Source organism: Camelus bactrianus, chromosome 33, assembly GCF_048773025.1.
Source record: "Camelus bactrianus isolate YW-2024 breed Bactrian camel chromosome 33, ASM4877302v1, whole genome shotgun sequence".
In the NCBI taxonomy this organism is placed as follows: domain Eukaryota; kingdom Metazoa; phylum Chordata; class Mammalia; order Artiodactyla; family Camelidae; genus Camelus; species Camelus bactrianus.
Genome location: NC_133571.1, coordinates 11,119,103 through 11,144,929, shown reverse-complemented (window position 1 = coordinate 11,144,929; position 25,827 = coordinate 11,119,103). Strand labels below are relative to the sequence as shown.

The window sequence follows — 25,827 nt, the reverse complement described above, 5'->3', positions numbered from 1 at the left end:
GGCTGTCACGGAAGGAAAGAGAAAAAGGAATTCAGATGGTGTGGGGGCAATGGCAGCATTACTTGGATAAGCAGATGGCCCTTCAAGGTGTAAAACAACTTCAGTAATAGTAATAGTAATAGCAATATTAATAGTAATAGTAATAATAAAAATTTTAGAGATAATGTTCATTTAAAATTTTAAATCTATACATTCCAGTGATTTTTCTGGACCTCATTAGTTAAAGTCTCACCCTATAAAGACTTAAACAGTGATGTGCAATACTAGGACAAGAAGAACCCGGGTACTTAGGACCTAGTGAGTCCCCAGCAGACGTAGGAGAATTTGAGGATCAGCATCAGCCTTGGCATTAGGTGATGCTAATAATTTTGGGTCACAGCGTAGTTTTTTTTTTTTTTTTTCTGGCTTAAATAGCTGAAAATTCTTTTTAAAATGTTATTCTGACCTTATTCTTTGGTGTTTATATTTTTTTGTCTCTTGTCTCATTGGAAGCAGAGTAAGTGCCTTTCTGGCCTTCCTGCTGACGGAAGGCAGGGCCCTTGGGGGAACGTATTTTCCGATTTGCAGAATCTGGCCACCTGGGGCATTTTACCTTTCCAAGTTTTTTTCTTTCTTTCTTTCTTTCTTTTTTTTTTTTTTTTTTGCAAAGGAAAATTATGTTGTCAAAAAATTCCTTTGGCTCTAGTTATCATCCATGCTTACTTCTGCTTCAAGTTTTTTCCAAGCAAGCAAGACCAACAAATCCTTGTCATAGACTGCAGGAGAATCTATCACAAATATCTCTGCCATGTGGGACATTAAATCTGCCCTCAAGTATGGAAATCCGGATCAGCAGAAATGAAAGCATTTAAAATATACGTTATAAATATCTTGTAACGCGCGTCAGATTGGCCTGAGATACGTTCTTTCACTGTTTTACTGCAACAGCTTGATGCCAGCGCTGATGTTCTGACTGCATCACTCACTCCCTCGATCGATTATTCGTGGACAACTTAAACACTTCTCATTTTGAAAAGTGGAGCTTGAGTGATTAAGTGATGCATCTCTAAGTTGGGTTTTTACTGAAGCCCAATAATGAATAAAAAGTGCATTAACCAAATTAAAACTCTTGCATGTCTATATATTGGCTATTGATGTGTCTTTGTGAATTTCATTACCGTATAGTGGAATCGTGTTCATCAGAGAGCTTCCCAGAATTTCCCCCTGTATTAAAGAGCTTTCCAGAATTTCCCCCTGTAAAAATTGGTTAGGGGAGATAATCCTGTGATGGTTCGTCTTGTTCACTCATTTACGTAAGATCATTCTAATTCTCAGTGACTCAGAATTCTAGAAAACATGTTACAGGGCTTTGCTGTTGAGCTGTATTCAGGATACAGACAAATGTTTTCTCAGATTCTGTTGTATGTCATTGACTATGAGAATCATTAAATGGTGTGCTGCTAATAAAGGGAGTGGATGATTAGTAGCCTTAGTAGGTGACTCTGTGTGTGTGTGTGTGTGTGTGTGTGTGTGTATTTTCCCCACAATATACGTTAAAGTTTTAAGGTTAAATGATACTTATTGCTGAAAGTGATTGGATGCATAGAAAGATGTGTTGGAATTGAATATAATAGACGTTGGATATTACACTGTCTGAAAAGTCTGCATTCATTGTATATTCTTTTATTTCACTTGGAACAGAATTTGATCAGAACCAAACATCCACAAATGAATGACCTGTCTGTTTCTGCCTCTAACATGAGTCACAGATAAAGCATTGAGGGCACCCTCAGTGCATCAGTTCTTTGAATGCTTTAGAATTGGGCTGTTGCCCATCCAAAAAAAAATCTGAAGTCAAGATGCCAGTTACCTATTAGCTGTAGAAAATACAAAAGGGAGGGAGCTAGTGATGGTGGAAGGAACTAGGTTTTAATAGAACTTTAAAGAATCCTTCTTCCACTGTGGCCAGCCATAGCTCTGTTTATCCTTTATCTTATTGTGCTGTGACTCTCCAAGCTAGGGAGGAGAGAAAAGATTGAGAGTCAAAGTGCGGATAAGAAGCAGAGACCAAAAGGACACGAAAGCAAAAGCTGACTAGAGGAAGCAGAGGACTGCCAACACAGGAAAGGAGAGGAATTTCAAAGACAGGATTGGATGGATACGTGTTGAAACCAGTAAGAGAAGGAAGTTCTTTCTGATAACGCAAACTGGGTTGAGGTCTATGTATGTAATCAGAGACTTGTCTGAGCTGGAAGAATGCCATAACCGGGAGTCCAGATAAATCTTCTGGCCTTCTGAGGGTTGGAGGGCAGGTGAGGCTAGAATCTATTTTTTTTCTATCTTTGACATCATCTCCATTAAGCATCTGCCAAGCAGTGACTTGACTTGAGGGGTCCAAGTGATTCAGATTCCAGTGTATCCCCCAGAAGTCGGTTTCTCACTTCACTGAATGACTCCTCATTTCACCATCTGAGCTGAGTCTCTTCGCTGAGTTTCTCTTTCTTGCCGTCTGCAGTGAGGTGTTACTCTGCCATCTTGGATGGTTGTACCTGCTAACAGGAGTAATCATTCCTTGACTCTCCATCTCTCCTCTGAGATGGTAGGTTGATGGGGTTTTTTTCCCCATTGTTTACATCATTATTGTGTACAGCTATAAACACTAAGGCAGTGATCTCACATTACTAGGTAACTTGACTACCCCCAAAAACAAGGACAAAAACTGACTCTCTGAAAATAAGGACTTCATAAGGTGAGGCTTGTCATTTGTTTTGTTTTCCTTATTTGAGTTGTGAATTGAAATATACGTTTGTTATCCATTTTATTAATATTTATATGTGTATGTAATATGGCTTTATCTTAGGTAGTTGTAATTTTTGTATGTCTGTGTAGCTGTTTGAAGTATGATAGCCGATCAGATGATTTCTTTGATAGTTCCTAGATGAAATGCCTAGATAGTGGATGTGTCATTTTTAGCACAATGTCTCTATTTAAGTTTTCTTTGAAACCAGGAAGTTTGGGCATAAGCTGTTGATTATGCCAGAGTTCTATCTTTTCCTGAAGAAAACCACCATTGAATTAACTTCTGCATAGTGTATTTCTATCAAAGCATTTGATCCTTGTTTCTGCGAGATAATCCTAAGAACTTTTTATTTTGAGACTAGAAAACCATGATGGATTTAATTCATAAAGGGAGACTGCTGCAAGGAATGTAAATGTAAGCGCTTGATAAGGTAGGATTTCCTAGTTGCTATGGCAACCTTTGGGTCATGAGCCTGAGAAAATATAAAGTAAGTCCTGAAGCTGTGAAGATGATTATAAAATTTAACTGTCATTCTTCATTTAGAGTTGATGGCAAACATTATTTACTTAAGTTTATCTCAAGGCAAGCGAGGATCTGTTGTTAAAAATCTGAGACTCAGATCACAAATGAATCCATGTTGCACATGTCTGACATTATAAAGCACAGGCGGCATTTATTATTCTAACCAGACTATTTGTACATAATATCCCTGTAGATTTGGTCACCTTCCTATGGAAGCCAACCGTTTTCGTCTCTTGAATTCTTAATGGAAACTGTAGAATGCAGCTGTATATGTTGAGTAATTTTGCAAAAATGTGTGTGCTTTCCATGCCAAAAAGAAGGCCTCGGGGATTGTGTAGGAAGGAGGCCTTTGTGCATTCTTTTCAAGTTCAAATATAAACAAACTGTTTAGGGTGGACAAGTGCCAGGAAGGGATGTTAATACCGTTGTATATTTTCAAAAGATATCACAACCTGGAGATTAAAGAGGTGGGTTAGAATCTCCTTCATTAATGCTTCCCTGCTCTCTGCCAGGAGGTGGTGGTGGTGGTGGTGGAGAAATCCACTCCTGTTCCTATGGAAGCATGAATATAAGGTGTCAGATCTGTAAATTGAAATATGATGCTTAACTGTGCACTATGACAAAGTATCCTTTTTTCTTGCTTTATCTTTTCCAGAATGCTGTTAATTTGCACTAATGACCTATGAGACCCGTTGCAAATTACCCAGTCTTGCAAATTAGTGGGGATGTGAACAAATACTATAAAACGATCAGATCCAGCATCAAACAAATGTAGTTTATTGCAGGAAGGAAAAATAGACTTGCATATTGAGAGGGAACATATTTTTACAACCGGATGAGTGCTTTCCTGTCGTCTGCTTGCCCGTCGGGGAGCGTCCACACGTTACATGGTCTGTGGCCGCCGATGGCTTACTGGCTCTTGAGCAAAAACATCACTTTTTAAAATGCAGGCATAGAAAATCTTACTGATTACACGCATACTGGGATCTGGTATTGAATTTTTTTCCCATATCCTTTGCTTCCTTAAAAGAAAAAAAAAATTCCTCTTTCCAACTTTGGATGCTAAACCTTTCCACTAAAAAGGAGAACAGAATTTAAGGTTATTAAGAATAGAATGTATACTTGGCTGGCTTTTCTGTACCGCACCCATTTGCGTCTGAACCTGCAGGATTATTCATTCTCTCCCGTTTGGAGGAGGAGGTAGAATCTAGCCCACACACCCAGCAGCAAACACTCTGCTCATCAAAGCACTTTTCTCAGTTGGTTTGTTTTCATGTCTCACAGCAGAAATAGCTGCTCTTTTTCTTTCCTTTTTTCTTGTGGCATCTTGTAATTGCAACTGGTAATGTGTCTTCTTCCTAACCTGGGAGCAGCACAGAGAGGGCACCCTTCTCCCACTCACACACAGCCTAGCTCCCAGCTGGAGCCCAGAGACAGTTGGCGCATCTCCCTTCCCATCATTCCGTCCCCCTTTGTGGATAAACCTTACTGGGGTCTACCAGTTGCCTCTATTACTTTTGCCCCCTTGTTAGTCATATTCCACCTGGTTTTTTAGGAACAGCCATAGCAGCAGCCTCAATGGCAAAAACCACATCCGTATTGAGCACTTTTAAATGCTTTTTATTTGCTGGGCACTGTGATCAAGTTCTGTGTTGTTTGTTTGTATTTACTGAGTGCTTTACCCAATATTTAATCCATGCATTTAAAATTTTTTATTTTAAATTATCGTACAGTAAGATTTCCTTTTTCCCTCCCTTTTTGTGCACAATTCTGTACGTTTTAACAAATGTATATGTGTTATCAAGATATAGGACATCGCCATCACCCCCCAAAACTCTGTCCTGTTAACGTGATAGCATTTTGGATGCATTTGCTGTTTAATCCTCATAATGTTATGGGGTTCGTACTATTACCTCTTCTTTACTTTTTAATTTAATTGTTATCTTTTTGATAAGGGAAGTAAGAGTCAGAGAAATGAAGTGAAGAAGTGGGTCAAAGTTGTGCACCTAATAAGCAGTGAAGTCAGGATTGGAGCCCAGTTCTGCTAAGTCTCGAACTCGAGCTTTTATGCACAATTCCCTATTACCACGCACAAAAAGTGGCTTGGGGTTATATTATCAGTAAAACATAAAGGTCTGCAGGTGTATTTTAAATGATGCTGCATTTTGTGAAGGATCGCAGGTATTTTTACGTGACGCACTCTCAAAAGACCCTAGTAGACTAGGGGTTTGTTTTGCTCTTGTTGTTGTTTTGAGTTCAGATAAGACCGCTCAGAGGACTGAATTGGGCATCTCTTGGTTCAGCTAGAAGCCATGAACGCTTTTTGGACTAAACTGCCCAACACCCACGTCTCATCACTGTCATGCTGTTCCCCCCTCCAGGCTGTGTCACACCGCCACACACAGAAGCCGACGCTGGGCTTTTCCATTAGCCGTGGTCGGCTCACACTGTCCTATCTCTCCTTTCAAAAATTAAGCCCTTTTCAGTAGCTGTGGGTTTCTCTGTGAGGGTGAGTCAGCTTTAGGAATAATAACCACAATCTTCATCCTAAATATCAATCCTGAATTTTGCTTTAGACTAGGAATTCTTTGGCCATCACTCAGTATAAATCCCCTGAAGTGCAGAAGAAACTGTGAGCAATAAAGGAAGCGCTAAAGTTCTATTTGAAGAAAGAAAAGGGGGGCAAAATGCTTTGTTCAGGGAGAGGCTGGTGCTTCATAAATGGTCAGAGAAACTCCTCTCTGAAAACTTTCACAGTGTAGAGCGCCCCCTTGAATGAGTTTGCGGAGAGTAAGTGTGATTTTATGACCGGAGCCCACATGCACGCATGCTTAACACTTGTAAATAATGTATTTGCCTCTTTCAGGCGGCCGTGATCAATGGTGATCGTGGAGAAACTATGAGGAAACCACCATACATGTTTCCTTTTCTTTTCTTTCCGTCTCCTAGATTCGCTTCTAACGTAATCATGACCGATCCAGGCTGTTAAGATGCATTGCGAATAAAAAAAAATGAGCATTCCCTTTGAGCACGTTCAGGAATATTCCTCCTGAAATTTTGTCTCAAGAGTTCTTCTCCAGCACAGCATCTGGATTGTACTTGCTCTGTGTGATAATTTTATGTGCGGCAGAAATAAGATCCACTTTGTATTGATACGAGAAGAAGGAAGGAAACCAGATAGTAACGTGAAATCGTTTTTTGGAGTCTTTGATCCCTTAATTTGATCCTGCTCAAAGCAGCGTCTTAGACCTTCCCTCTTGTTGGAAAAGACATTCCTGTCTAAAGACAGATGACAGGCTTGTTTTTAAAGTGAGGATGCAGTAAAAGCCTAAAGCCAGGAAAAGAGTTTCTTTCTTCTAATTGTAAAACTATTCACGAGGAAGAGGGTGGGAGTTATTGGCATAATTTAACAGAGGGCACCCCCTGAAAAGTCTTACCTTGCAGTAACTTGTCTCTAGGAATGTTACTCACAATGATCACTGCGCAGCCAATAGTACAGAGCGTTTTACCTGTTCACCTAGGTGTGGGGGTTTTTAATTATTATTTTACTATTTTACTTCCCTATTTGTAGCCTAATTGAAGCTGGACCACCTGAAAAATCTGCTGTATTTGCCTTTTATAATACATTTAGAGGAGCTAATCTGAAATCACACTTTTCAACCAGGAAGGAATATTAGATGCCTTTATGGAAAGATGACTGCAAACTAACTTTTCTTTTTTTTTTCTTTTCTGATTTAGATTGCTTGAGTTCACTTTGTTAATGTTTGAACATTGGCTCAAACAGTGCATTTCTCCCATTTTTTTAAACATTGCAGATGCAAGGCAGGGGCCTCTGCTTCTGTCTTTAGATGGATGAGAATACCATTTTAAGGGGAAATGGTGGCAGAAGTGTCAGTGCTGTGGATCACCTCTATCAAAGAGACTGATTACAATGTTGATGGCGATTTTCAAGGCCATCTCCGTCTTGCTTCTGCTCCTTAAGAATGTATAATGCAGTCCAACCTTAAGACAAATAGGTCAGACTGCAAAACTCTGCAGGAATGTAAGAATGAATTTCAAAATAATAAAGCAGTCCAACTTGGAGATTCTATATACTGTATAAATATCTCCTCCTTAGAGAAAATGCCTGTTAAATGGCTTCTCCATGATGTTGCATATTGGTATCCAGGCTTGCCACTCTCATCATTTTCGGCCGTTGTTCCTAGAATTTATTAAGAGTTTCTGATGTTTAATCTTTAATGATGGTTGAAGGGCAGGGGTGGGGGAAAGTCCGTATGCAGTGTTCGATTTTGGCTGCTAACGAACTCTGGGGGAAAAAAATTTGTTCTCCTGTGGGGCAGGCAGACGTATTTTTTGAGACTCTCCCAGCTACAGATAAAGTAGGTGGCCATTTCTGGACCTGTCAAAGATAAAAATAAATGCGGTGTTCAACTGTATTAAATACCGTACATGAGCATAAGGGAGAGTGCATCTGTCTTATTTCATTTGTCTTCCCAGCCTCTGCCCATTTGGCACTGCAATGGCAGTGAACTTCACAGGCAGGCAAGCCTACTCTTTCACATTTCCTTCCAGTTCTAAATTGAAAATATTTTTTTGAAAAGAACTATGACAAAAGCAATTTGAGTTAGCGATAGCTTGAAAGAGAACCTAATTTAAGATCACCTTTATGGTTGGTCATTGTCACCTACACAGGAGGCAGATGTCATGGTGATCTTCATAACATTAGTATTCCGAGAGAGTCTGACCCGACAGCGTTCAGGGAACATCACAGATTGGGCCATCATATTGAGATTTCAAGTGGTTGTGCCCAGATGGAAATCTACGGTCACAGGGAGGAGCCCGGTGACTGAGGAGGGAGCCATGGCTCATGCTCTGTGACATACTTTTTTTATATTTAGCAGAAGCCATGTGATATCGAGTGGCTAATTCAAGTGTGTTGGGAGTGGGCCTTGTCACTGTAAAATGCAGGGAAAGAAAGGGGAAGACGTCCGTGTGTCTTAGCTGATTTTCCAACCTGTAAATTAAAACGTTGCATCTCTCCGTTTGCTCATCAAAGACCCACCACGCTGGTGGAGTCCCATCAGATCTTTCAGAGCTGTGTCCCTGCAGATGTAACAGGATCAGTGATTCATGAACATATGGAGTGAAAGTCTTTCTTACAAGATGAAGTGATGACTCTAGAAGGAAAAGTTGTTGTTAAATAGGGCCTCCTGTCTTTGAAAGTATGATGTACTAGGGCATTCACCTCTGCCCCCCAGCCATAAAAATAGGTCTGGTGACTGGATCTCTTCCTCCCTCTCTCTCTCTGCCTTCTGCCTTTTCTCCTCATCCTCCTCACCCTAACCCTAGAACTGGAAACGGTCAACAGATGCTGTATGTAATAATCTTTTGTGAGTCAGATGGCTTTTTCTAAAGAGAGGACTGCGTATTCTGGCATCTTATTTATACTCCTAAAATCCCTCCCAGACAGATAACAAGTGTTACAATTGTTTCTGTGTGTCAGAGGAGGGGCCCAGGACAAGGAGATGAATTGGAATGCCTGACACAGATGGGTGTCGCTAACAGTGCGGAGACTTGCACTCATCTCTCTACTACGTGGATTATTCATAGCAACTGTAATTCCCCAGAGAATCCCGCATTACCATCCACATCTCTGTCAGTTGGTGTGTGATCAGGGAGTCTACTCTCATTTTAAACTACGCAGAAATGAAGTGAGCAGCCAGCGTTACTTCGGAGGGACCATGCCATGCAGTCTGAAGGCAAAGGTGAGTGGCGTTTAGCTCTGCCATTTTGGCTGAGCCACATTAGTGCAGTGCTCCTTCTTCTGAGCAACCAGGAGTTAGTTATCTTTACGCCCCTATGTCCTGCTTACTGGTTCTCTATGCCCCTTCATTTTCCAAATTGACCAACCTGTAGTTTGCTTGGCTTTTCAATCCATTTTGGTACTTACAGTTTGTGTCATGTTGTCCTTGGCCCCTGGGGATGTTTCAGCTCACATAGGATGCTCGATTGAATATATATATTAGTTTCTTGATCTCAGCAGAGTAATGGATGCTGAAATATTTCCAAAAGAGGTATTCTGTAAAGATTCACGAACCGCATACTCTGCCTGTGTCAGAAGCACAACATGTATGATTTTGTTTGTGGCTTAATCAACAGGAAAAAATGCCAAGCAGCTTTGACTAGCTGGCAGTGGATCCGTTTGTGTTTGCCTTATTTTCTCTATAAGACACCTGCTGGAGATGAGAGCCGGCAGAAACACCGAGTAGGTATCCAGGGCTTCATTATAGCAGTACCTCTAATGATCAAAGAAGCCTTTTTATACAATCTTGTTCCTGATCATGCAGCTGAACATCTGTCTACCTGTCTGTCCACCTTTTAATTGCATCATCCCCATCTCTCTGATCCTCAGCGGTTCTGTCAATGCAGCTCTGCCTTCTACCTTTTCTGATCCTAGTTAATACAAAATTTTCTGCACAGCACACCAGCAAAACCGAGAGCTTTCTAATAAACTTGAACTAAACCATTTTAGGAGAAGTTAATTTTCTGTTGCATATCCAGTCAAGCCCTTGTACTAATTTATTCTTCAAAGCCAAAGACTGTATAGCAGAGAGGGGAGGGCGCTTTGGGAGTACTTGAAGCATTATGTTTATTGGGTACAAAAGGAGCTGGTTCTTAGATGCTGCAATCTACTAAATGCTGATTTGTTGGGGAAAAAAATGGCAGTAGGAAGTCAGGAATTTAATTCACTGATTTGTTCATTTGTCAAATACTTAATTAAGACAGACCCATTATGTGTAGGACCCTGTGTGTGATTCACAAGTGAGATACCGCTCCCACTCTAGAAAGAGATGAGCTATGTATAGATTAATTATAAGAGAAATATTGCGTGTTGATTTCTATAGCAAAGTACTCAGCAAGTGGCCTGATACTGAGCGGAGGAAGAACTCACTTCTAGTTGGGTTGCTCAAAAATGGCTCTATGAAAGGAGGTACCCTTAAGCTGGGCACTGACAAATGGGGGAGATTTGTGACATGTGAGATTATAATAGTTGAAGATACTCTAAAAATAGAGGGACCAGCATGAGATAAAGCATGGGTGCAGGAAACCCCAAGTCCTATTGAAAGGATGGTGTGTTGTTGGCTAGCTTGACTGAAATCTGGGGAGACAAATCATGAGAAGTAATACTGGAAATGGGGATTATAGTGAATCCTTTAGAGATTTCAGTATTGTTTTAGCAACTTTGGATTTTCTTCAGTAGAAAGCAAGAAGTCACTGAAGACATCCAAGAAGGGGAAATGGCAGAAGTATGTATGGATGGCAGAAGGGAGCGGTTGGAAGATCATGGTAGTCCGGCCAAAGGGTAGTGAGAGCTTTAACCAGGGCAGACACAGTGAAGAATAGATACGAAGGATGTAGAAGGTACAAACTCAGGGCAATGAAAGGGATCAGATGACTAGACAGGAAAGATGCCCTTAACAGTGATGGAGGGGTGATGAGGAGGGGCAGCTGGATGGATGGATGGGATAGACTTTGTTGTGGGCTTACTGAATGCTCATTGATCCAGGTAGAAATGTCCTGGACTCTGTTACTATGGACATGGGAGTGGATGAAGGGTGTTGGGGAGAGTTTTGGGAGTCTTCTATATATAATTAGTGGTTGAATTGATAGTAAATTTTTGATAAAATTTGTCTAAGGAAACTCCATTTACTAAGTTATAAGCATTGTGTCTCACTGAGCTGATTAATTCTATGCAAGTGACAGGAGCTTTATCCCAGGTACTGTCTGAAAGTTGTGCAGTTGTTTGGGATTCCTCTCTTCTCTTTGTTACTTATAAGGACCCTTAGGAATAACTACATTTACTGGGCAGGAGGAGGAGGAGGAACAGGGAGGGAGGTACAAAAACCAGACCAGTTGGCCAGGAAAATGGGGACTCCCAGAATTGAAGGGGAGAGTTTTGAAGTGGGAGTGGGTCCGTGCAGTAGTGAACACTGGGAGACAGTGAGGGCGATGATAGGCTGGAGTGTCTAGCTGGAAGTTGTTTCAAAGAGTAGCTTCCGTGGTTGGTTTGCAATGAAACTGTCAGGGCTGAAGGCAGGAGTGTTTGATGGGGAAGTGGAAGCAGTGAATAGCCACCAGTGTTGGGAAGGCTGGACTTCCCTGGGGTACGAGCCTCAGCCTCTTCTTATTAATGTGGTTCTTGAGAGGGCAGCTCTGATTCCCTGTGAGGAGTCTTCAGTGGCAGGTGGGAGGGGCGTCCTGGAGGCTTTATCTAAAGAAGCAGGCTGGTTCTGACTATGTTTCCTTGCCAGTAGCCATATGAGCACGGCCCTGGTTATTACCTGTACCACCAAGACCCATCTCTCCACCCGGTGCTTTCAACTGTATCATGGCGGCCATTGGGACGCCATATCTCAATACGTGAATCTGTCACTTGTGCTTGTGAGATGACTTCAGATGTATTGTCTTGATTTTTTTTTTTTTTTACTTTTAAAAAATATTAAATTAAATTTATTATTGTATTATTTAATTATTTTATTTTGGTGGTGGTGGGGTAATTAGGTTTATTTACTTTTGGAGGAGGTACTGGGGATTGAACCGAGGACCTCATGCATGATAAGCATGTGCTCTACCACATGAGCTATACCCTCCCCCGTCTTGATTTTCTTATTTACTTCTCTTAATTGTAGAGTCTGCTCCAAAAGATTCTTTCTGAAGAATAACCAGCCTAATGGGTTAGAAGAAAGTTTGCTTTTTGTTCTGTTCCTATGCCTGAAATCAGGACTTAGAGAATGTTGATTCCTGGCTGAAATCTGCAAAATCCTGGGCTGTTCCTTGGCTTAAGCGGCATAATAACAGAACTAATCGTAGCCAAGAATGATAAATATTATTAAATGATTGTGAGACAAAAACCACTGTGTCTCATTCAGCAAGACTGACTGCAGAGCGGAACAATATCACATTTATTTGTTTGCTTCAAATGAATGGTTTTGGATTAAATAAGACTGCCAGGTAGAAACTTTTAAGTACAAGGTTAGCTTTTGTTGTTCATGTGTTAGAATAAGGACCAAGGACCCCTGAGATCTTTAATGGATTTTGCGGGCTCTCTGTAGGGCAGACAACATTTAATCCTTTAGCTATAAAAAAGTTATTGAAATTTTGGGTTTTCTGTTTAGTTCCCTTTTTTAGGGTGATTTCTTCACAGCAGGTTAAATGACAGCTAATTGTGCTGCAGCATTTGGTAAATGTCATGTACCCTCCTTCTCCAAAAGCAGTGAAGTAGTGTAAACATGTGGCTTCTCTTTTCAAAAGATCTATCCAATAATTATCCTGGAGGCTGTTACAATATGCAAATAGCAAGGGGCATTCTTGTCTCCTAAATTAGACCATCAATATTGATTCAACATGGGCAAAAAGAAAACAATATTTCTGACCAAATGTTAATCCTGTTTCAGGACGGTGAACATAGCGTGGGGTGTCAGGATGTGAGCCGGGTTGGAGTTCTAGCGGCTCCAAGTGAGTGATTTCCTGAACCGCCACCCCGAGTTTTATTCTCCTCCCCTGCAGAATGCATGTTCGCTGTCTGGCCTGCCTGACACCAGCTCCTGGGAGGATCAAATGTGACGATGTTCCCGGTACACCATAATGTGCTAAACAAGTGTAGATTATTATCATTTCAGAAGAAACTTTGTCATCTCTGAATTATTAATTATCACTAATTTAAAATGTATTAAGCATCTGATTTGTTCTGGCTTCCTCACAGAATTTAAATCGCCCTTGGATAGGGCTGGGATGGAGTAACACTCTTTCATGGTAGGGAAACTGAGGCATGTCCCTCGTTCCTGAAACAGGCCTGCAGAAATAAAATCGACTGCTTTTATGTGTGTTCTGTTTAAATCATTTTCTCTTGTATATTATTAATGAATGTCACACACTTAGTCCAAATTAAATTCAGATTGCCTGACATTACTACATTTTTCTACAACAAAGAATTTCTCCTGAAAATTAAATGATAGAATCTTAAAATTGTCTGCTGTTTTAATGTAAACAGGACAGCCTGCATTTGGTTGAATTCCCCCAGCTGGCTGTGCATATATGTATTTGGAATTCTTGAACACGGTTGTCAGTGACGGTTCAGATATAAGTGTTTTTGCCATCACGCTAGGTCACTGACCCCTCCAGCTGCTGTCTCAGTGGGTGGTAAGAAACCAAGACACGCCCCTCATCTTTATTACTCTCAGATGTGAAATTCTCCCAGTGCATTTCCATAGGTCCTCAATATACAGATTACTTCCTAACGTCACTCAGATGCCTGTATTCTCAGAAATGCCAAAGAAAGGCACCCCTGTCATCTCTTAGAGTTCGTTTTCCCAGCTGAATTCATCAGGCCAAATTTAAAAGAGCAACATACAATGAAATGCTCATTTTTAATTTTTTTTATTCATTCCTCCAGATCACAGGTTTTACAAGATTTCTCTGACTCGGCAGTACTCTATTCCAAATTGTTTATTATTATTATTATTAATATTATGTAATCATAATGATAATTAATATTCCTTTTCAAGCCCAGGTGATGGTGAGAGAGATTTGTCTGGACCTTTTGGCACAGTTGTGCAAATTTTTAAGTCATTTCAGTGGAATATTATGGAAGGGTGTATTGGTAATATCAAAACTGCATTTAATTTGTGAAGAGGAAGGAAGGATAGCACATGAGAGACAGAAATCTGCTGTTCTCTTTGTAAGTGAAAGGTCATGCTACTGAGCACTGCAGGGTGGATTGGTGAGAAATGAGCTCCCGTTTGCTAGGAATTAGAATGAGTCTATCTGATTTTCCTTCACTTGTGACCTTTAAAGATGCAGCTTTTAGATTGATAAGCAGGTGGATGCTTTTAGTAACCCAATGCAGAATTTGTTTCATATAAAAAGACTATCTTTCAGACACCGAAGATATTGCTTCCACAAAGGGTTTTTTCCTCCAAAGCCTCTGGAGAAAGAAATTCAATGATTATATCTTATCTGTCACACAAAGAGAAAATTCAGAATTACTGTATGTTCAATTAGAACATTTTTTTTCCCCCTCAAAGCATTAAACATTTTTCTGGAACCCACATCCTCGTGTTAAGAATCTCTGGGAAGGCTTGACAGTGGGCAGTCCTCAGGGCTCTCCCCTCCGCATCTTCCGGCTCCACTCTACATAACCTTCCTCCACGCAGATAAAAGAGCTTCCCCGGTTGCTATAGTGATCCTTTCATGTTGGGCCCTGCGCTATCTTGAAGGCAATCAGATGAGAGCAAGGAGTGGGGAGCAATATGGAGTTAATGTCAGGCGGCTGAAGGTGATCTCACTATTCTATTTGGAGATGCTTTGGTTTGCTGAAGACAAGATGGCGGTCAACGCAAACCCTCCACCCACCATGGGCCCAATTTGATGCTGGGATATTTAAACATCGAATTGTTCATGATCTATGTAGACTCTAAACTGCCCTACTTTGTATTTAAAAAAAGGTTGAAGTAGCTTACTTCCCACGGCCAACAAGCTCAGATTTCTCTTCCTCTCTACTTGTATTCAGTTCTTAATTACATCATCCATCTTATTTGTTCTAATTTCCTCCTTTTCTTTTCCTTATCCCCTCAGCCATCAACAGCTCGAGCCCATCACCATCTGTTTTATTTTGTCAAATGCTGGTGTTTTGTTGGGCGTCTGTGCTGTTTCTGCTTCTCATTTGATATTCCTGCCTGATAATAAATTCTTCATAAAGCACCCCGATCAGATACATCGGGTCTTCTCTTTTTTCCTGTGTACAGGTTTTAATTTCCTACTCAAAATCACAAATGAGGTTAAAAAGAAAAAAATCTTTCCTCCTGCACAAGATGCCCAACTTCTGAGATGTTTTAGGAGAAGTAGGGAGAGTGACTTTGGCCCTGCCAGTCTTGCTGCAGCAGTCGGTAGCAGGAGTGATCGGCTCTTAGAGTCAGCTTTCACATAACAGAAATTCTTCTTTCATTTAGAAAACAAACGCAGTTGTGTCTCATAGAGTCCACAGAGAGAAACAGTCCCATTGAAAGGGCCTCAGAACCTCATCGCTACCACGTACAGAAGATTCTAGCTTATCCTTAGTCGGGCCTTTGCAAATGCCGACCTCACCCCCTCATCCCTCCCTTCCACCATTCTTGGATGCGTGTGTGATTCCTCACTCGCTTAGAACCTTCCGGAATACAGTTGCAGGCTGTGAGCAGGACGAACAAGGTTCTGGTCCTCGTGAAACTTGCATTTGAATGACTTTGGACTTACCTAGAGGAGAGGAGATCACTCTAGGAGGCTCTCGAACTGTGCAGTGCGTCAAAGAAGCCACTCCACCCCAGATGGCTATTTGAGTTTGTCAAGCAGAATTGAATACAGTTAAAAAATCCACTTTGTCTGGAAGGGACAGACTGGGATTTCAAAATTTGTAGATGCTGACAGGAATATGCAGAATAGACAAACAAGATTATACTGTGTAACACAGGGAAATATATACAAGATCTTGTGGTGGCTCACACTGGAAAAAAAATGTGACAATGAATATATGTATGTTCATGTATAACTGAACAATTGTGCTCTACACTGGAATTTGATACAACATTGTAAAATGATTATAACTCAATAAAAAAAAATGTTTTAAAAAAATCCACTTTGGCAGCTGCTCTCGCCACACTCCGAGTCCTCACTAGTGTCATCCATCCAGGGGCTACCCCACGGACGGTGCAGATGGGGAACATGTCCGTCATCACAGAAAGTTTTGTGGTAATAGTGCTGCTCCGGCACATCCCCCATTCTTAAAGCTTAACTGAGGAAAGAAAGAGGCAAACGGGTCACTAAATAACCATCTTCTCTTTTGTCTCCAGAAATGTTTATACTTCTTTGAATTTCTCAGTTCATCTTGAGTAGAGTCATCCTGAAAAAACCGTTTTGAAGCCAAATCAGCATGGCATCATCCTAATCTGGGGGTGGTGTGAGGTGGACAGGGAGGCAGGACGGCGGGGGGGCCGTGTGAGTCACCTCCCTCCTGGTGGAATTAGAGAGCAGGGTCAGGATGGGAGGCTGAGCTCTCTCCAACTTTTCATTCACCCCTTCCGCAAACTTTTCTTAGGCATTGAGAGGCCACTGGGGTGAAGTAAATAAAACCCTTTTATCTCTAGTGGAAGGAGACGAGTGTCAACCAGTGACAGGGCAGCGGGATGAGTCTGGGGGGACCCCCTCCCCCCGAGGGCACTGAACCTGACTCCTGGGGAGGTGGGAGGAGGGGGAGAAGAGGAGGGAGATACATGGGGGAGGGTCTCGAGTTGTGCCTGAGTGGAGTTTTTCTTTAATGCATCGTGCATCTCTTTAGCATAAACTAGTGTAAAATTCTAGGCTATGTAGAAACTGGGGCTGGCGATTGTCGATTATACAAAATAAACCATCACAAAATCCAAGCAGCAAAGCTTGGTCGTTCGTCTGAAATATTTGCTGTAAAATGTCATTTTTCTCCTGGTATTCTGGAAGGGAAGTATGCTTTTTTTGTTCTAAGTGTGAATTCCTGGAAGAAGAGCTGGTCTCTCTCAGGTCTTCTGGCCACGCTGGCTTCCGTGCTGTGTCTGGAGCGCACCGAGCCCATTCTCGCTGTAGGGTCCTTGCTTTATGGCTGCATTTGCCTGGAACTAAAAAGCGCTTCGTCTCAGATATCCATTTTTCTGTCTCCCACATGGTCTCCGGATTCTGCTCAAATGTCACTTCATCACCCAGGCCCTACCTGTGTAAATGCCTTTATGAAATAGGAGGCCCATATAAAATATTAGCCTCCCGCACATGGTACTTCCCACCTCCCCTTAATCTGCTACTTTAAGCCCTGACCATCACTTGGCATATTATATGTTATTGTCTCTTTCTGGTCTGACTCCCGTCTTTAGAACGTAAGCTCCGTGAGGACAGGGGCTCAGGCTTGCTCACGGCCATATATCCGACACCGACAAGAGCAGCTGGTATAGAGTAGGTCTCAATAAATATAGGGTGGGTGAATAAATTCTATCCTGATGTGTATTATAGGTCCCAAAATGAATAGTTAGCTTAGCCAGTCTTTGGATTGTTTCTTTATTGCTTCTGTAAAGATAAGTGATATTTAAATTTTGTTGTTCAGTAATTCTCCGTAGCCAAGTCTTAGAGTCCATTCCCATTTTCATGGCACCAAATAATCATTTGGCAGAGCTGATGCCCTGTGCTGTCCATCAGATGCCCGGGCTGATCTCCAGTGTGGCAGCATGATTCCCTGCAACTGGACGCTCCTCCCTGGCACGAGACGGGAGGGCTGGCAGTGTCTGTGCGGCCGGATCATGGAAATGTCCAGGGACCACCCAGTTTCTCTGATTTTAAACCAAGCATCTGGGCTTGCCTTTCCCCACTCCATTCCTTCCATCCTACCCTTCAGCACTAATAACAAAACAGCCCCTATGAAGGCATGCGTTAGTCACATCCCCAGGAACCTTGTTGTCAAGGCGGTAGATTATCAGTGTCAAAACTTCAGAAGAAAAACTTTGGTGCAGGATATAATCAGGCCTTTTTCTCGCATAGCTTGTCATTCTTAATTGAGAGACCACAACGTGTTCTTGCCTCTCTTTGGATCTTTGGCCCTAAATCTAAACATGAGAGAAGAGGAAAGGCAGTGTTTCAGACAGGCAGTGGTTAGGATAAGGGGTCAGGAGAGAACTACTTCTCTTTTATTGATTTTGTGAAATTGTTTGAAGAATGATTCAGCATTTGGGGGTATAAAAATAACAGCTTCGAGTCGCTTTTCAATTAGGCGAATGTACTCTCGCTGAAAGGTTCTGTTGTTCTTGAAATGCACTTTCCTTCTTGTCCTCCCAGAGCATCTTTCCTCAGCAGTGATGAGACAGGAGGTACAGCCACCTTCCGGACACCCCCTGCCTCTTCCCTTCCATCTCTCTTTTGTGAGGCTGAGTCGCCAGGCAAACTCACTGGCAAAATTGTTCCTTAACTGGGGAGAAAGGCAGTTCTGTAAAGACAGGCCCTGTTCCGAACATAACAAATTGAACCACCAGAATGCATGTCTTCCCCTGCTTAGGTTTTGTTTCAGCGAGAAAGCCTGAGTGGCCACGGGCTGGGTTTCAGGGAGGCATTTATCTTAACATTAAAATATTCCCAAGGTTTAATTTTTTATATTATTATTTAGAGCGCAGTAATGAGAATTTTGTTTCATTACTGTGTCCATTGTCAGGTCACTGAATTTAAATTCCTTTTAAAACGCAGACAGTAATGAGTTTCTATATAAGCTGAATGCCCTGGGCTTAATAAACAAAATGGCCAATAGGTGTTCCCCTGGCCTAAGAAAAATAAAACCCCCTTGGATGGCCTTTTTTGTTTATTTGTTTGTGTGTCTATATGTGTGAAAAAGAGGCTTATAATGTGGCATTATATTACCCCTCGTTGAATATTTATCACAGCGGGTAATACATGTTTGCCCTACATACAAAATACAAACTTCAGTGGGCATAAGGCTAGTGGCAATTTTAAGTTCTCTAATTAAAAAGAAAAATTAGTTGTACACATCTAAAATGCCACTTCCTTTAGAAGAAAAACGGAAGGACTAAGAGTTGATTGTGCTCACTCTCGTCTGTGCTTTTACAGTTCACACGTGGCTTTGACTTCAGAGTGTCCGTGATGCTCTCTTAGAAATTATTTCAGTAACTGTGAGGTGATGGGTGTGTTACTTCACTTGATCGTAGCAATCACGTCACGATGTATACGTATGTTATATCATCATGCTGTACAGCCTAAATGTGTACAGTATGTATTGGTCTGTCATGCCTCAATAAAGCTGGGAAAAATTATTTCATTTTCTCCTCACAGCAACCACATCTATGATAATTTGATAGACGAAAAATACTGAGTCTCAGAGGCTCACTAGGCAAAAGCAAATACTGAGTCTCAGGGTTTGAGGTTTGCTCAGTGGCAAAGTACATGCTTAGCATGCACAGGGTCCTGGGTTCAATCCCGAGTACCTCCATTAAAAGTCAATCAATCAATCAATCAGTCAATTTAATTGCCTACCCCTAGCCCCGACAAAAAAATAAAAAGACTTAAAAAAAGGTTTGGAGTTCTGTGCTAGGCTCACGGGACTTGTGGCCACCGAGCTGCTATGTCCTGCAAGAAGGGACCTGCAGTGGGAATTCACTTAGAAGTCGTGAGTTCTGGGCTCAGCCCCAAACTCTCATGTGCTCTTGGACAGATGGCTTAATTTCTCTGCTTACTCATTTATCAAAATGAGGCTACTAATACCCACTTTGTATTTGTTTTAGGATGAAATGAAACAAGTGAAAACACTCACTAGTCATTCAGTGACTACTTTTCTTCATATTTCTAGTCCAAGACTAATGTTTCTCTTTAAAACTGCAGTTTGGATCATAGACACTACACCTATAAATGTCTATCACAGTTTCCAGGCTTCAAGACAACTAGCTGGGTGACTTTGAACAAGTAAGTAAACTCCCAGTGCCTCAGTTTCCTCTTCTGTAAGATGGGGGCCAGAACTTCACTGGGTTTTTGCTGAGATGTAGGAGTTCATGCATTGGAAGTGCTTTGAACACTTTCTATCAGAGTAAGTGCCCAGCACAGGTTGGATAGCGTGAGCTATATAATATTAGCCTTTCTCCTTTAAATGATAAATTGTGTTCACAAATGCATCTAAAATCACTGTGCATCTAAAATGAAAACGTTTTAGTCAGTTCTAAAGTGTTTGATCTAATTTTAAACCCTAGTCTTTGGACTGTATAAATCAAGGGGTTGGCAATTTGGTTTCTGATTCCTTGGCATTGACTGATCAACATTTGGTTCATTGGTGAGCATTTAAGAACCACCAGTGAGAGCGTAAGAAATTAGCAATCCTTCATACTGTCAGGAAGCATTGAGATTGAGCTGTCAGAGGCCGAGGGTGAATGCTTCATTGGACTGAGCCACTGAACCAGTTGGATTCTTTGTCTTCTGTGGCATTCTTGGATAGAGTCCATTTAACTAGGAAGTAAAGACTTGGGCCAGTTCATTTAATAGGAAAGAACTTCGAAAATTCTGTGTTAACCACTTAGACAGATTGGAAATGGGAGAATGTTGGTTATGAGTTACGAAGCTAAACGTCTTTAAAAAGAATTCAGGAAAATAGTATGGCATGAAGTAATACGGAACCGTGGACTTCAATATACAGCCCAAACCGTACCTTTAAAGCATTAGAAAAAAAGTTTCCTTGTCTGTCTTTTTAATTCATCAGAATGACCCTTTATTAAATGCTGGGGTGGAGCGGCGGTGATGAGGAAGCGAGAAAGGAGAAACAGAGCCCTTGGAAACGTGGCTGGTGACAGATTCCACACTTGTGTGGATGCGCTTTATTCATTTTTGATGACCTTCTTCCCCTGTGTTTTTCCTTAAAAAAAAAAAAAAAAAAAAAAGAAAGAAAGAAAGAAACCCTGTCTGACTGACTATAACCTTTAAAAACCGGTAACTGGTAAACCGAAGCAGTGAAACTGACATTAAAATCCAGTGAAGAGAAATGGAAGGAGGGAGCATTACTCTAGCAAGGGGCTGGCCAGCCCATTGTCCCCCTGTTTGGTGCCGGGAATAAGAATGGTTTCTTCTGGCAATGGCCATCATCGGCAATGGTAGTATTAAATTATTTCCCGGGGGTAGGGTGTAGCTCAGCAGTACAGTGTGTGCCTAGCATGCGTGAGGTCCTGGGTTCAATCCTCAGTACCTCTGTTAAAAAAATACATAAATAAACCTAATTACCTACCCCCTATCCCTTCCTCCCCCCCAAAAATTCACATCTATTTCTGGTAGTAATCATACAATAATAAATCATCTCTAGGCCATGAAATGATTGACCCATTTGTAGGAGCAGTCTTCAAAGTGCAAGCACTACTCTGTCCCGTGCTGGTCTGTCTGCCTTACCTTCTCCCCTGACACACCGCGCGCACACGCACACACACACGCACACACACACACATACACACGCACACAGCCTGTGCTCGTAAACCTCCCCGCTGTTCCTCCAGGTCCCCCTGCCTGGAATGCCTCTTTCAGCCTCAATAATTCTGTCATCTTTAGGAGCTAGTCCAAGGCCCAAATTCCTTAAGAGCTTTCTCCCCACTGGATAGGATTTTTTTCTCCCTGGATTGGATTCAGTCCAGTTCCAGATGTATTTCTTGAAGGGGAGGCCCTGGACATCCCACCCAGAGCACAGTGGGCATGGCTTCTGCTCTCAAAGACCTTACAGGGCAGGAGGGGATGCTGGGGAGATCAGGCTTGTAGCAGATGGTGGAGGCTAAGACAGGGGGGACAGGGTCCTCGGGGAGCTCAGATGGGGTGCCTTACCCCCAGACCTTACCCAGGCTTCTTCACAGATCTCACTTTGCCCTAAACATCTAGAGCAGCTCTAGAAGCTTCCAGGGAAATTGAGGTTTAATTTCATGCTGCCTTGCATTCTTCTCTTTTCTGTATGTTGTCTCCCTGGCTGGATGGTAACTCCCTTGAGGGTAATGGCCTTTATTATTTTATTTTTTTATGCTGCCTTTTAAAACTCGATAGGGTCTCACACAGCATCCAGTGGATGGAAAATACTCAGTAAATACCGATTCGCTGAACACCTCTTCCCTTCCCTCCTCTTTTGGCTTCGCACGGGGATGATTTCTCACGTTCCTGCACGTGCCTTCCGTGGTTTGATGATGGCTGGTCTCCAGACCTTGTTTGCTTACGGCCAGTGAACTCCAGCTGACTAGAGTCGCTGTCTCTGGCATTTGGTTCCTAGGTGGGAGCGTGCCTTCTTTCTGCCATCCGACCTTCCTGGGGCCCATCAGTTACACTTCCGGCTCTCCAGCACGCTCTCCCACCCCCTCTCTCGCACAGCCTCTAAAATGGTGTCCTCTTTGGGGGACTGTTTTCCTAATGAGGGCCGAGTATAATTTAGGGGCTTAATTTCAGAAAACTCTCTGAGGCAGCAGACCCATAAAATGTTATGATTCATGACCACTTGTTTTGTTCTCATAATGCAACCTAAACTAAAGAGCCATTCATCACAGCCATAAAAGCTGCTCATGGCTGTCTTTGGTATGTCGTGTGGAGGATAATTCAGCCCACGGAGAGGCAAGAGATGGATTCGTGGGGCCATTTGCCTTGGTGTGCGTTAAGAGCCAGTCATTTCTGAGCCCTGTGGAAGACTCTATTTTACTATAAAACCCTGAGTTCTTTCTTAACCTCACTTAGTTTTCCTTCTCGTTGTAATATCGATGTATCCTCACTTACAGACCCTCTCTTTCCCCTATAAATCATTGCCAAGACCTGACTGTGCCTTCATCCGTAGCCCTTGTAGGCTGCTGCCTTCACCTGTTAAGGTTGGTGTATGAAGACACATTGGCCAGAAACCCAACATGCAGTCTCCACGGAGGTACCTCGGTCATCTGTCAGCTCTAACAATGCCTGGGAGAACCCTTGGTCCTGCCCTCACACTTCCCCAGAGGGCAAATAACCAACGTTTTCCTAGAAATGAGTGAGAAGACAAAGCGTGTGGGCATTCCAGGCTATGTTTTCCTAGTGTTATGGTGGAAATTCAGTGTTGCTTGTTCACGCAGATTGCTAACTGTGGTGTCCTCAGTAAAACTTAAGAGACCTTCTTGTATTGTGATTCATATGTGAACACTGGGATGGATGCCATGTATGACCTTTTATGTTTCTTCATAATCATGTTTATCTAGATCGTCACACTTTAGAAAGGACATATGAGATAATATTCCGGAAGTTAAGGACTTAGGCCGTAGAGTGGATGAACCTGGGTTTGAATCCTGACTTAGGCACTTATTCAGCTGTGCTTCTTAGATGGGTTACTTAACCTCTCTGTTTCCTCATGTGCAAAATGAGGTTAACTCTCCCTGTCCCATAAGGTTACTCTGAGGATAGAATGAGATAATCCGTTTCAAAGTCACCAGGGTACTTGGCACACAGTAATCCGCGATACTTATCAGCTCATTTTTATTAAGAGCCTACCAAAAAAATAGTAGAAGGGGAGGAACTAGAAGGAACTTACCGAATTCAGAAAAACTCAACAGTTGCAGCAAAATTCCAAGATGGATGACTTACATGTCTTTGATACACGCTGTGCTTCATGAAGCCAGCTCAGAATGTGCTGTAAAGAGAAGTGCACCTGAAAAATGAGCCCGTTACTTAACTCCCTGATTAAGTGTCAGTGACATGGTGTTTTGTCTCCTTCTTCCGTTAGCTATTAAATACAGTATTTTAACTTACCTTTGCACATCAGTTGTTTAGCTGAAAAGTACATCCTTTTTCGTCTTAGGAACTAAGCTTTTTTTCATTGAAAACCACCGTACTTACAGACAGCTCGTGTATTTCCACTTAAGGTGCACCTTGTGCTGCATATTTGCCCTGGATCCAAAGATCCATCTTTTTTAGCAGACTCATTTTAAACGCTCCTAGAACTAAATGATTTCCTTGAAGAACAGGTCTCATTATTTGGCAGATGAAACTGGCAGTGGCCATTCAGAATCTTCAACTGGAGAGCAATGATTTTCGAAAGCTCAGCAATTTTGAAATAAGTTTATGCATAATTAATAATAGGAAATTGGTAAAAAAAAAAAAAGGTATTGCAGAATTGTTTGGAACATATCTTTGTCCCCCTTTTTAAAAATCCATTTCCCCCTCCAAGAGGTAGAAATAGCATTTATCTTTGCTGTCTCTTTAAGCTCGAGTCTTCAGGGGGGAAAAATTCCCTGGAGCCAAAGTCTTGATGCTGATGGAATTAATACCCCTACTATTTATTATTTCTTTTCATTGAGAGTTCTGGGGTCTTCCCTGCACTTCAAAAGAAGCCTGCCTCCTATGCTCTGGAGAAGTTTGGTCGCTCAGAAAGGCTTGGCAGAACTGTGGGCAAGAGTCTTCTATGATCCATGGCTTTAGGAAGACTTCAGCAAAAAGACACAGCCTGCCTCCTTTTTTAGCTCTTTTCCCCAGTGAGTGAAATGGAGTCTGCCTTGTACTTGGGTGGGTTTCCCCATCTCCTGGGAGTCCAATCCATTAATAGCTAACATTAGGTCATGGCCAGAGGGGCCACAGTCCTCGCCGCTGTCATTAGTGAACTCTCATTTCTATTCCAGTGAGAAGCTGAAATTGACAAACTGTCTGCGGAGCTGTGTGGCTCTTTGCCGCCTGTTTTTGAGCAGGACACATTAAGTATAAGTTACTTGTCATGGTACAATTCCTCATCATTAATCACCGAGAGACCACATTCTTAGGTAAATCAGTAAACTTGTTGATAAAGCCACATCTTGATAAAAAAGGTACCTTCCTGACATCTTCTCGTCTGCCCGCCCGGTCTGCAGTGTTGCCGCACACCCAGAGCAAGCTGCTTTATTCCGTTCTGATGATGGCGATGCGCCGTGGATCTGTGAGATCTGAGCCATTGCTGCAGCATGAGGCCTGCTTTGATTTGTATACAATATGAATAACTGTCTGTGTATTAGGCATGCTCTAATTTTTTTCATCTTCTGTGCCTACAGGGACTACATTACCTTATCAGGGTAAAGTTCATTCGGTAGGACTGATAATTAATCCCCTGTTTCCTTTTCTTTTCCTGCTTTCTTATCTAGTGGCTACATTCTATATAAATTCCAGCATTTTTCATCACTATGCCAAATAAAGCAATTTGGGGATGCAAGCAATAAAAAGCTTATTTTTATAACCCCTCTAGAAAGGAAACTGCACAGATTCCATTTCAGTGGGGGAAAAAAATCCATTATGTGGCCACATTTACATCTACTACTCAAACCAATTGTTGGAGCAACCGGTTGTCACTGATGAGTTTCTGGTCTTCCGCGAATGTCCCAGAAAAGATGGTATGTTTGTCTGAGATATTTCGACTCTTGATGCCTTCCCTGCTCACACCACACCGTGTGCTCCTTCCCTTGCTGTGTCATTTTTAAAATAGAAATGAGACTCTGGTAGAGGTTATTAACTCAAGATTCACATCCTTAACTGGATAGCAAATGTCTTACTAATTGAGGCTTGTATTTAACTGGATTAAATCAAAGTGGCTTGATGTTAGCATGCCGTGCCACCAAGTCTATTGTCCTTTGATGAGAAGGGGCACAACTTTGTATCGCCCTGCAGTGCGCAAGTCTCACACTCGTCCTAGGTCACGGGCTTGCCGTAATTTCATCTGGGGACAAGGGAACATGGCAGCTCACTGAGCTAAATATTTCAGATGTAGGAAGGAATATAGTTCTAATTAAACTGAATCTGGTGCCCGTGGCAAAATAATGTGCTTAATGTGTCGGGGTATGTGTGAAAAATTACATGTATTTCCATCAGTTGGTTTTTTTCCCCCTCTCTCATCCTTCCTCTTTATGACTGCTGCCTCTCCCACCCCAGCTCAATTTTGGATACTGTTATCGTAGAGGAATTATTTCATTACTGATACTGGACAGCACAATAAAATCTGG

General features: G+C 41.9%; 1 protein-coding gene and 1 non-coding gene across 5 annotated transcripts in view; one reads left to right on the top strand and one right to left on the bottom strand.

The window, feature by feature from the left end:
* CADM1 (cell adhesion molecule 1) overlaps nucleotides 1–25,827 on the top strand; it is a 315,921-nt gene that overhangs the window by 186,684 nt on the left and 103,410 nt on the right. The window lies entirely within an intron of this gene.
* Nucleotides 11,880–11,953, bottom strand: TRNAD-AUC (transfer RNA aspartic acid (anticodon AUC)). The gene has a single exon. It is a non-coding gene; the product is annotated as a tRNA-Asp (tRNA).